The sequence below is a fragment of the Plutella xylostella genome, chromosome 15, assembly GCF_932276165.1.
Source record: "Plutella xylostella chromosome 15, ilPluXylo3.1, whole genome shotgun sequence".
Lineage (NCBI taxonomy): Eukaryota > Metazoa > Arthropoda > Insecta > Lepidoptera > Plutellidae > Plutella > Plutella xylostella.
The window spans coordinates 11,921,870-11,934,837 of NC_063995.1; positions in this window are offsets into that span (position 1 = coordinate 11,921,870).

Sequence of the window (12,968 nt, forward strand, 5' to 3'; positions counted from 1 at the left end):
AGGTAGTACTTTTGAGTAGGGTTTGTCACCATGGCAAGGATTGGCATTGAGACTAGCATCAGTCTTTGACTGGCCGCAGTGTGCCGCACAAGGAAGAATCAGGTGATACGTCACTCCAGGAGACGTCGGCTGTCAAATTTCAAAACACAGTAAGCGCCAACTTTTAAAAAAAACGGGTCTTTGATTTATACATTATTTTAGGCGATTCCGCACATTCCTGCATTGTCAGAATATCAAAAAACAGCTTAGAAACGAAAATAAAATTTCTAAAAACCTAGTAACTCCACCCTGCGAAATCAAAAATGCCACGAAAACCATTTTAAAACACAGTAAGAGCCACCAACCATTTTAAAACACAGTAAGTGAAAATGACTTACTAGGTTTTAAAATTGTCAATGGCGCTTACTAGGTTTTGAAATGGTCAGCAAAGGTCAATTTTTGCCCGTTAATTTTAGTAAGTCACAAATGGCATACATTATTACAAACACTTTTTTCGAAAAAATATCAGATATTTCAGAACCTGTATCTTTGAACCAATGAGACCTAGAGAGGTGAATTAAAAGTAGAACATAAGGAAATTTTGTCTTCTTTATAAAAGCCCTAGAGACCTTTCTCGTCAGAACCTTTCTACTAGCCCTATTTTGCATAAACCAAAAAAAACTCAAACATTGTAAACTAATTTTAGCTCAAAATTTAGGAAATATTGTCTTATTTAAGGCAGCCATAAATAATGTTCGTGTCAGATATGCCTTCTTAATATGGCGATTTTGTTCATTTAGATAAAACTTAAAAATATGCCGGTATTTCAGCTATTACTTAGTGCGGTCGTGTAAAAGTGCTGCAAAATTTGATTTATATTATGTGAAGGATCCAAAACATATGAAAAAATAAAAAACATATAAATTACTACGTTATTATTGCAATTTCAATATACTTTACTTGTCTTAAATTACACAATAATGGCTCTTACTAGGTTATAAAATGGTCAGTGAGGGCGGTTTTAGGGTGAGAAAACCATTTAAAACCTAGTTAGTGTTTTCTTTTGTGCATTACAGCAACAATATTAGTCATATTTAAATGAAATAGTATTGTATGTAAAGCCTAGGTTCTGCCGGTTCTTTTAAGCTTACATTCGTTTAGATATGTATCATAGTTTTACCAGGGCATTGAAATGAAGGGACAAAAACGTTTTTTGGCTCTCCTGAACATTTTGTCTCTTGGCTGTTACTGTGTTTTGAAATTGGACAGCCGACGTCACTAAGGCATTAGGCACCCCATTAGGTTTCAGATAATAATAATATGACTGCATTGATTTTCTCACTTGTGTTACACCGTTAACATACATCGTTACCCAATCCTCGCTTACGATGTCACAATAAAATACTCAGCTAATTACATACAATAAGGCTCCGTCACATTTTTAAATCGATTAGTGGGAGCTAATTAAACTTTGACCTGGATATTAGCTGAGCATACAGCATAGGTGAGGCATAGGCAAGAACTATAAGAACATTATTAACTAATAATAGTTACTGGACTAATAAACACACATGGATTATTTTTTTGTTGGTGTTTAAATTTACTTACAGAAATTACCACAAACATTACATGAAATCTTAATTATTTTATTACATTAAACCAGGTAATACCTGAAGTTTTGTAATACATATACTATACTGTACACTGTAGTTATGCATATAGGATAAGGTTACGCTATTTAATAGTAACATTATCAAAACCTTATAGGTAGGCTTCGAAAAAGAAAAACATACTTAATAGTATCAGCACATAAACCATGAACCGCAAGTTAAGTAAAATTGGATGAGACGTCTTGCAGAGTAGAATATCATTAATTTTATACCCAGAGTTTGTTTCTATTTTGAGAAGACCTCCTCTACAGAATAATTAAGTATGTATTTCCAGTACTATGTAGAATCGCAAATTCGCTTCCTAAGCGAGAAGATTATGTATAATTAATAATGTCCCTCAAATGGAAAACACTACTACATGCTTATAATTATAAGGGTGACTTCACTTCACCTTGAACATTGGGGATATCAGTAGCGCGTTCTTGATTGTTCATACAAAAGACATCAACGGGGTAACGCAAGATGAAAGTTCTGCCGAGCGAATAATAAGATTTACGTTGTATTCACTGCTGAGCCTATGTGTAGATATTTGTGAATTAATATAAGCTAATTTAGGTGTATGTATTTTTCTAATTTATTTATTTATTTATTTAAAGGAAAACTTACAGCTAGAGATATCAGTAAAAATAGCAAAGTATGAAACAGACAGCCAATTACAAGTTTCCACATGTAAGAAACAAAATATTGCCATTATGCCTAATAAGTTCTACTTATTTCAGTGAATAGTAATAAATAAAAGTAAAAAACATTAAAATAGCCTTAAATAATAACTTTACGTAACTATAAATGAGATTACAAATAAATGAAGTGAATGTGCCTATTACACAAAATATCTATATAAATATCTACCTACTTAACAAATTTTGAGCTGAATTTGTCGGTCAGACAGAAGTATGCCATGCCACTAACAAATAAGTCAAGACCCGGGTATTCTCTGGTCAGGGAGTTAAATGATCGTGAGGCTCTTAAAAGAAATGAGTTCTGTCGGTAGTTTGTGTGAACTACTGGTACATGCAAAATAGTCTTTTGTCTCATTTGACGATCGGAGGCTAATATGTTAATTTTACCTAATAAATCCGGACAGTCAATTTTATTTTGAGCGATCTTTAAAATAAATGCGATGTCTGCTGCGTCACGCCGTATATAGAGGGGCAATAAATGAAATTTGTTACACATAAATTCGTATTGACCTTTAGGGATTCTGAATTTATAACGTAAGTATTTAATAAATTTTCTTTGAATTGATTCGATCTGTGATATATAAACATTATATAGAGGATTCCAAACCTGACTCGAGTATTCTAAATTACTCCTAACAAGGGAGCAGTATAGAATTTTTATGGACTTCATCATTTTGAAATTTTTACAGGAGTGAATAAGAAAGCCCAATGCTTTGTAGGATTTTTTTACTATAGTTTGAACATGTGTATCAAACATAAGCTTGGAATCCATTGTTACTCCTAGGTCTCTTATTTCGGAACAATTGGAAATTGATTGGTGGTTCAGCTTGTAACTATTTAAATATATATTTCTTTTCCGACTAAATGTAATAGAAAAGCATTTAGATACGTTGATGTGTAATAAGTCTCCTTTTACTTGATTGTATGATGCAATGGGGGATTCCTTAATATTTTAAACTCAGTCCCATTCTGAGCCGTCATTAAAAAAATATAAATTCTTTTTTCAATACTTTCTTCCGACACCCACTGATGCTCGCGTATAAACCATTCGCATCAACTAATTGACCTTTTCTTATCACCTTTAAAGCCAATAAGCTTCAGGCCCTTGCCTCCCCCCCCGCCCCCTCCATCGCCGGCGGAGAAATGGCGCGGCCTTGTTTCTTGACCTACTAGCACGCAGCGACGTCGCCGCGTCGCACCGACACACACACGCGCGCCCGCTCGTGTGTGTGTGAGAGGAAATTGTTAGAACATCCGCGCCGCTTCTGGCCTCCTAGTACTTTTTCGTGCTTCAAGATGGTGGAAGGAGGCTTGCGAGGTCGTAAGGAGGTTGTGTGCGAGCCTCAATGTCACGGTCGCTTGGTCAAAGACATTCAAATTATGGATTTGAGTTGATCGTGTGCATTAGGAAGCTTTTCTGCATGTTTAAAGTTAAAAATTGGTTTTTGTTTTAACATCTTTTATAAAATTTTATTTAGCTTTGAGATTTTTCATGCTTTTTCCGAAATGTATGCGCTTTAGTATGATTTATTTCTAAGAAACAAAAGGATTCTCGTCGTTCAGATTAAATTTTATATAAATATAGGAACTTATCTTAAAGTAGCTATGTATAACGCCTATAATGACCTAAATCTTATTAAAATTAGGCCAAGTATCATCAAGTAACGAGGCGGTATACAATTTGCGTCCGCAACGTGCAGAGATAATAAGCATGGCTACAGGTACAAATAATTTAGTTCACTAAAAACAGTAGCCCCACTTACCGATGACGAATCGAGGCCAACCACCAAATACCGATAAAAAGTAAAAAGATTTACCGTAAACGTTAAGAGTTACCGTAAAATTGCACAACTTCTTTCACTTCATGAAGTGTTAATTGGGTCACAGAGACATCTTCTCTGCGGTAAGACCTGCCTAATATTAGGTACTTTATAGATTTATTCAGTTAACTAGGCTTTACATCCCATTCATAAGGTTTCCCATTGAAAAACCTGAATAAAAATTTAAAACAATTTATAGTGGCGAAAGAATTTTCGGCGCAGTAGTTTTGGACTTTATTCAATACGTATACGACAATACATCAAATCTTTCCTTTTTATTATAATTATAATAATTCATTGTTTTAATGTGAAATATAATGATTGACGATAAGTAGTTATTCATTAAAAAAACTTATTTATTTTATAGGTGTTAAATTTACATACCGATATTTTCTGATTATCTTATAATAACCGTTAACCCCAAGCCTAAGCGTAACGAAAGATGAAAACATATTTCCATCATTTATATGAAACAGGAATCGTGTTAAATTCAAAATAATTTAGCAGCTTTTGCTTCTTCACATAAAAAAGTAAAGAAGCCACAAAACTGTCGTTTCGATAATATTCGGATAATGGCGACATGGCGCCGAAATGGGCCGCATCACGGATGTAGCAGGAATGCCGCGGTGCCATTTACATCGATCGTGATTCGTGACGTCACTACTTTCTACTCGGATCCTCAGATCCTGTTGCGTAATTATTGGGCCATTTTCCTGTTCATCTTGTGAATTTTTGGTTCTTGAATAAATATTATTTGATGTGAAGATGTGCTAACATTACATGTTCCTACTTTGTGTATGTAGGTACTTACCTTTATATTTTTTGTAGTGTTGATTATTTTCAGGACTATTGTATTGTATTTACGATTACCTCATTATACTTTTGTACCTTTTCAATGTTTGAGAGAGTGAAAATACTTTTAGTGAATTGAACAAGCTACCTATAAAGCTGAATGTACGTACCTACATATTAATATATCCAAAAACCACAAGTAGATCTGTAGCCACCAGGCGTTCAGAGCGCAAAGTAGGCCTCTGCAATGAAAACGAAACTAAATCGATTATAAATCAGATTCGTCTCTCATTAATGAGGCTCGGATGGAACTGGGCCGCGGTCTAGTTGCAGCCTCCGCGATGTAGGCCACCGCCGCCGCCGCCGCCGCCGCCGCCGCCGCGCCGCTCGGGGGGACCCTTCCTAAGGCTTATTTGGAAGAGAGGTAATAGGAATTCAATTGTTCTTGTTGGGTACTGAAGCCGAAGCTCTGAACTTAGTATAATGCACATACATATAAGTACATAATATGTATGTGTATATGTATGTACATTATATAATACATACATGAACTACTATATGTTACTCGTATGTACCTGAAGTGTCTTTGAAAATCAACTTTATTTCATACTTTTGGAATTTAAAATATCATAATACCCAAGTTATAATAATTGTTATCATTTTTTTGACCAACTTAGCTCAGGAATCCGATCTACAATTAACAAACCAGGGCTTCACTCCCGCTTTACAAAATACAGGGTGTTGCAAAAAGGGTATACTAAACCGAAAGGGGGTAACTCAGGGGGTAACTCAGGGGGTCATTCTGTACAATTTTTGTTCAACGAGTTTTGAAAATTCATGTATTACTATGGAGAACGAATATTTTTTTTCTGAGTCACCCCCTTTCGGCTTAGTATACCCTTTTTGCAACACCCTGCATATGTTTGGATCAAGTCCTATATAACTACACTCACGAGCAAAGAAAAAGTTGCAGTAGCATATGGAACTGCAACGGCAGGTGGAACTTTTTCATTGTTCGCTAGTATTATTTTTTATTCGAGAAAAATTACCATTATTGTTAAAATATCAGTCTAACTCCATTCCATAAACACTAAGCATATTTTCAAGCACTAGTTTAAATCTAATAAACTAGTGTTGCTGTTAATTGTTATTGTTTTATCCTTTGCGGAAAGCATGATACACCCCTGGTGCTGGAACCAGCTCAAGATACAGTATCAGGGCACAGAGATAGCTATTACATTAACATTCCTTCTGGTCCCCATTTAGATTAATCTTCGGCAGTAGGAATCTATCGCAGATCTAGACTCGGGAATGCCTAGGGCTGCAGCCACGTGCCTATGTCATAGACTTGTAGATATGTGAGTTATAGTGTCAAGATAGCATGACAGTATTGGTTAAGACTAATTTGCGTAAATCCATACGTCTTCATCTGCTTCACCGTCTAAGCGGGTTGGGACAACATTTATTACATAGATTAGCGTCAGTCGCAAATTTTACAGGGTACGTTGGACGTGTATAAAAAAGGTGATACGTATGGCGTATTATATCTAATATAATCAGAAAAATAATAGGTAAATTTTCTTCAAACCTCTGCAATAGCAAAACCGACGATACATGAATGTGTGAGTGTTGTGTGTGAATAGTTCACCACAGAGACGCGTCAATGTCACTGTCAGTGTCAGTGCTGCGCATGTGTGCGTAAGGAAAGCTGTCTTGTAGCAGTCGCAGACTACTTGGAGCTAGGAGTTGCTTTAGACCTAGGAGGGTTATTCTAGTAAACAACTTGTGAATGAGAGCTGCCATGCAATTGGTTCGTTTAATGCAACGAGATAGAGTCGAAGTTACCGCAAAATCTCTTCAAAACTTAGTTTTTAGTAAGCCTGACCCTTAGGCTCTTGTTGAGACTAGATTACGCTTTGTTTTAGATGCTTTGATATGCAGATGCGAAATGTAGTACGTCTTGCAATCAAACTTAATGCTTACTTTTCTAGTTTACTTCAGATATTTTCAATTGTATACTTGTACATCCGCCTTTTGAGTTTTATACTTACTACTTAAATCATTATTCATAAGCAAACATACTTGGTAAGGATGTTATCTACATTTCCATACCCAACAATGTAAGTTTCTAAACGTACCAACTATCAATTTATGTTTAAACTGCAGTGAAAACTTAGTCGTAAAGGTTAAAAACCATCAATTTCAGTGTTCCTCAGTAACCAGCATTATTATACAAGATGCATAATTCCCCCGCTGCGCCGGCGCAACGATCATCGCTGATTTCTCTCTACGACAGTTCAATAGAGATTATTAATCTTGCACACTTATTACTGGTTTGGTCTTGATTAATTCTAGACTTGCGGAGACGACTGCAGTCTGTGGGTTTTAGTGCATAATTTACTTCTATTTGTCACTTTGAGTCTCCTATGAAGTCTTATAATGCCTTTTCGCCTCAGTGTTAAAATGCTGCCTGTGGTTCTTACAGTATAATAATATATTTTGCCATAAGAGGTACTATCAAAATCAGGATTGAAAAAATGATTAGGTACTTATATTGTTTTTGTGTTTAATCATTGATTTTCAATTTGGATTTTTGTATTTACACTCTGGGAATAAGTACATTTTGTTTTGTATTATTACGGGTGGATGTTTCGTACTTCTATCCTACTAATATTAAATGCGAAAGTTTGTGAGTATGTATGTGTGTATGTTTGTTAATTCTGCTGAACCGATTTTAAAGAAATTTGATATGGAGCTAGCTGAGACCCTGGATTAACACATAGGGTGTTTTTTATTGCGTTATTCACACGGAAACATTTAAAGGCGAAGTAAAGCTCGCGGAAACAGCTAGTTTACTTAGTAAATATATTTATGTATGCTTCTCGACTAGGTAGTTTATGAAAAACGTAATTTTATTTTTTCTCATAGTCTTTTTCCACAAAACGTGTTCTGGATTTAACACTTTCGTCGAATGTCTTAATTCTTAAATTGGCCATTTTTCCAACCATAGTTCGTTGCGTAGCACAAGATTCAAACATGCTAGCAACACAGTACGAAATGGCTGAGTAAAGATATCTATTAAACATGATTTTTGTCATAGGTCTATCGTGATTTTTCATGAGATTGTAGCTAAGTACAATACTATACATAATTATAAAATTATATGAATGGCAGCAGCCTTTAAAGTTATGTAAGTTTCTTTCTTGTGTGTGTGTACAAATAAATAATATTCTAAATATATTTTCTTTATTTTTCCATATCACATACACTGGCAGTAGCCGCGTCTGTGTCCCTCCTATGTGTGCCAGCTTGAGAGTGAACCGCGGTACAGTTACTCGGCGAGACTTTTACTTTTGCGAGCCGCGCGGGGCGGTGAGGGGCGGGCGGGGCTGCGCGGGGCGGAGAGGGGCGGGCGGGCAGCGCGGGGGGCGGCGGAATCGGAACAAGCGTTTAGTGCTGGCTGCTCAGAATGCCGCGTTCTTATTTCAAACTTTGATATCGAAGATTAGCTTGTTATCGTAGTGTCAACGTTTGTTAATGATGGTTTTATAATATAGAGGGTCTTTCTTACTCATGATGATACTTACATAGGTGCTCAGATCGTATACTTAACTTAAATATCTTGGTAACGAATACGTGTAGACTATTGCATCTCTTTTCAGATATACTTAGCAACAGAATGTTTGGAATATCGCTATAATATATAGGCTTATTGAGATTTAATAAAGATAATGAATTGAATTAATTATTTTTATGCTGATTGCGAAGTAAAAATACAGAACTTATAAAATTCGTGAGTAACTACAACATATGGTTGGTATAAAACAATAACAAAATAGTAAAATTCTACGAAACAGTTCTCATGAAAATCAAAGTGAAATCAAAGCTACGGCGCGGCGTAGTAGCCGCTACGACGCTACGCCGTAGACAGTGCTACGCGAACGAACAGTATTTAAAATTTCCAACATTTATTATTTTTTACTAATTGTGTTATCTCGTTTTTCTATATTTTTTTTCCTATTTTAAATGCATTCTTCTGAATTTAAAATGTAAGCTCTAAGTATTAACATATATTATAAATCTAAAGGACCGCATTTAATGTTTTTTTCCGCTATCTGGAAACTACTTCACCTAAGTGTTTAAATTTCGCTCAATTCCTCGCAACAATTACTACAGGATGTGCTCAAGTGGAGGAATCCACGACAAGATGTAGCTATGTGTCGCCGGCTGTCGCTCGGATGTGTGTCGCGACACACTTTCCACTAGCGCCGTCCTTGTCGCACGCAGCTGTCTCTGCCGCACTTGCGGCTGTCTTGCTCGGGTTGTGCTTGTTTCTGTGCCGGTGTCGGTTCGGTTCGGAAGTTCGGATTAGACTAATTGTGATTGGCGGAAATTAACTTGGAAATATTCCACGATAGCAAGTTTTTGTTGCTTACTCTTTTAGTTAACAATAACATCTCTATTTTCCAAAGCCAGATGAAAGTCCATCGTCATCATCGTCAATGTTGTATTCAGACAGTACTCGACATTTTTTCTTACACCTTTATAGGATTCGTAATTAGATATGTTGGTATGTATGTACGGATTATTAAGCTAGATCTGATCACAATTTGGTCATCATTACGATGAAATAACATGTCTATATCATATTTGAAACTTAAACTATTTAAAAATATATGGTGGTCCACACTTGTAGTCCCACGGGTGTGTGCCCGCGTGCGCCGGCGCAGCTCTACGAAGGAAGTTCAGTGTAAGGTCGGCGATGGTCAAGGTTATGGGTTGCGGGTTCGATTCCGGAACGTGACGTGCGCCGATGTCAACCACTTGATTTACGAGATGATATGCTTATTTGGATTTAAAATGTAGTTTAGAAGTAGTAGAGTTGAGTTTTAAATGGGATCTTTGTGGTTTTATTTGACCTATAGCTAGTTTATACAACATGGTTTAGATTTGATTATGACTACTTTATTATGGTGTTCTCATCATTGGCGATCTTTATCAGTGATTATAACAGTAAGGCTCTCTTTCAACAAAAAACTTTGATTGTGTATCGCTTTCCGACAAATCTGTTTCATTTGAAATATCTTTAGTATCTGCATAGTATATACAAGAAATACCTAGTTCTTAGTGTTTTGATTACTAATTAACACCAATAAATAAGATAAATACGAAATTAGCATCTTACCAACATTATACTTACCATACTTCTGGTTCTGGTGACTCGGTATACTTACACACTGCAGACAGAGACTTGGCCTTTGACCTTCACTTGCCTTCAGGTTCAAGCATGAGAAGCAATGGTCCTGCCACTACATGGTGTGTGTACATACAGGGTGTAATATAAATTGTATAGCAAATATTATAGGTTTCGCATAAGTAGGCATTCCAGACAACTTTTTCTCTTTGACGGAAAATTTCACTAAAAAATATATATATTCTAACTTTACCAATCACAACTTACAACTAACTTGTTTCCCAATGACGATCTGAGCCCCCTATTCGGCTCTTTAGCTTAATAATTTCGCAACACCCTGTATATGTATGGAGAATGTGGTATACATGGTGTGTGCGGTAAGGTCGGGAGGTGACCTTTGCCTGCGCGCGGGAGATGTGGGGAGATTGCAGGAGAAAGTTGCGGCGTCAATCTGCCAGCTCTTTCTGGTTTATTTCGGACATTTTGACGAATTATTGTGGATTCTCCGTGTGTACGGAATTCCAAGAAGGATTTCTTTAAAATTTTAGAGTGTATGGAATTTTAGACAAGTTCAGAAGTTTTAAATTGCACATTATAGGTACATAGATTTGTTATATAGATTCTTTTAGTTTGACAATAATAAGTGGCGAGACTCTGTTAGAGAACATTGTCACAAATCTCTGTGTAACTAAAACCAACGTTATTTATACTTACTTAGTCTGCACTAGAGTAAAAGTTATTAGTAAAACATAGGCGTTGGTCTAGAGGTATACTACCCACATAGTTTCTAATAACTATTCTCGGATTTACATAATGCCAACTAAACTTCCGTTAGGATAAACAGCATCGCTGCAGGCTCACCTCGATACGTCCTCGAGGTGTTAGTATACATTAGTACATAAATAACTGGTGTCAATATTGGCGCGAGTCCACACTCTACACTGTCGCCACTGACTTGATATAGAGCGACCACTGGCAGTGCGGACTTCGGTTGAAATCTATCGGTTTACTTATCATGATGAAGAGATATCGTAGTCCTTTTTGGCACTCTTTAGCTTTGGCAGATATTTGCGCTTGGCTTTTGTGGGGTGGTCTGTGAATGATTTTGTAGTATAGAATTACCCTCATTAATTATCTGAACTACAAATATGTTACACCGCATGCCTGAAACGTAGGAATTACACCAAAAATACCTAACAGTGTATTTTTTTTTCACCGAAATATAGTACACTTGCGAGCAATGACTATTGTCCACCTGCCATTGCCGTTCTACATATATGTCACTGGAACTTTTTCATTGCTCGTGACAGTATTTTTACTTCAGCGTATGCTCGGCACGGCGGCGGCGGCGGCGGCGGCACGTCGCAGCGTCGCTGGTGAAATCACCCCGCGCTATGCAAGTGGGTCGGTGAAAGAATCTCTCTTCGACGGACCGACAGCAACGCCAGTGGACTCGTTTTATGAATATTTTTGCGTATTTTGGATAAGGGTATTTTTTTATAATGGTTCGGAAATTATAACAAAGATAAATTTGCGATTGGTTATTCGAATTGGCCTTTCCAGGTGTTTAAATTTTATCTGAATTCAGAGAAAAAACATCCATACACGTGAACAAAAATACTATTGAAGGTGGTATAGAATAATATAGTTTTGGCACAATAACACTATTTAAAAGCTCGAAGACTAAGTTTTACGATTCTCAGTACTACTTTATTTCAGGTACATTATGAGAAAAATACCTACGCATCTATTTAAAAACTCACCCAAAAAAATTGCAAAAATAGCTTCCTCTTCTATCTGTACCCACCTGTGAGCAAGCAGCCCGCACACACACAAACACACCACGCGTGTACTTACACGACATTTTCCACCACGCACGTGTGTGTGTGTGCACTTGTCGCGGCAAAAAGTCGTCTCCGGCTTCCCGCGTGCCGTATGCCGGTTCACATCCGACTTTCTTCGGCACAAGAGCCTCGTGTGTGAACTTGGATCTCTCCTTGCGCCTTTGTTCGCCGCCGCCGCCGCCGCCGCGACCCACATCGCAGAATATCGATTCGCAATTGTTTATTGAACCACTCTAATAATAGCTTGTTGGCTGCTTGTTTACGATACCTGGGTTTATCGGTATCGTGGGTGTGCGGCGAAGGAATAGATACAACAGAATTATCGTTAACAAAAAAATCTCCGTTTATTTTACATAAATTTACAAAATTTACTTAAAATGGAAAAACCTCTCAAAATATAACATTTCACTTACATGCTACAACATTATTGGAAAAGTTTTACTTAACATGGACTCTACATGGAAGGATTTACAAAATACAATTAAAAAATAATTACAAAGTTATATTTACCAATAAATACTTACAGACTATTGTCTAATCGCTAACAAAAAGGTACTTTATAAGGTCTCTCCACACTCGCGTAAAAACGCCGCGTGTGAATCGCCGACGTCGATAAAACGCTACCACATAGCAGTTTTATTGTTATTGCCCTTTCAAAAGAGCAATTATACACTTGTAGAAAGTATCCCATTGCAAAAAATAAGTAGCTCATGTTATTAAACAATGGTTTTATTTGAGATAATCGGTACTGTTTTATAGCGCCCGTTTCTAGGTCGAGGAAGTCGGAAATTACAATGAAGACATTTGAAACTCGTGTTTTCACATACATATTTATGAAATTTCTATCTTATACAGTTCATTTATTGCAAGAAAGCACTGACATAAAGGTGTGCATTTAGGACACACTTATACGAAGTATGACTTATTTTCTACTACATTTGTATTCATAATGTTTTATGACCAATAATTTCGACAGTATAGGCGGCGTT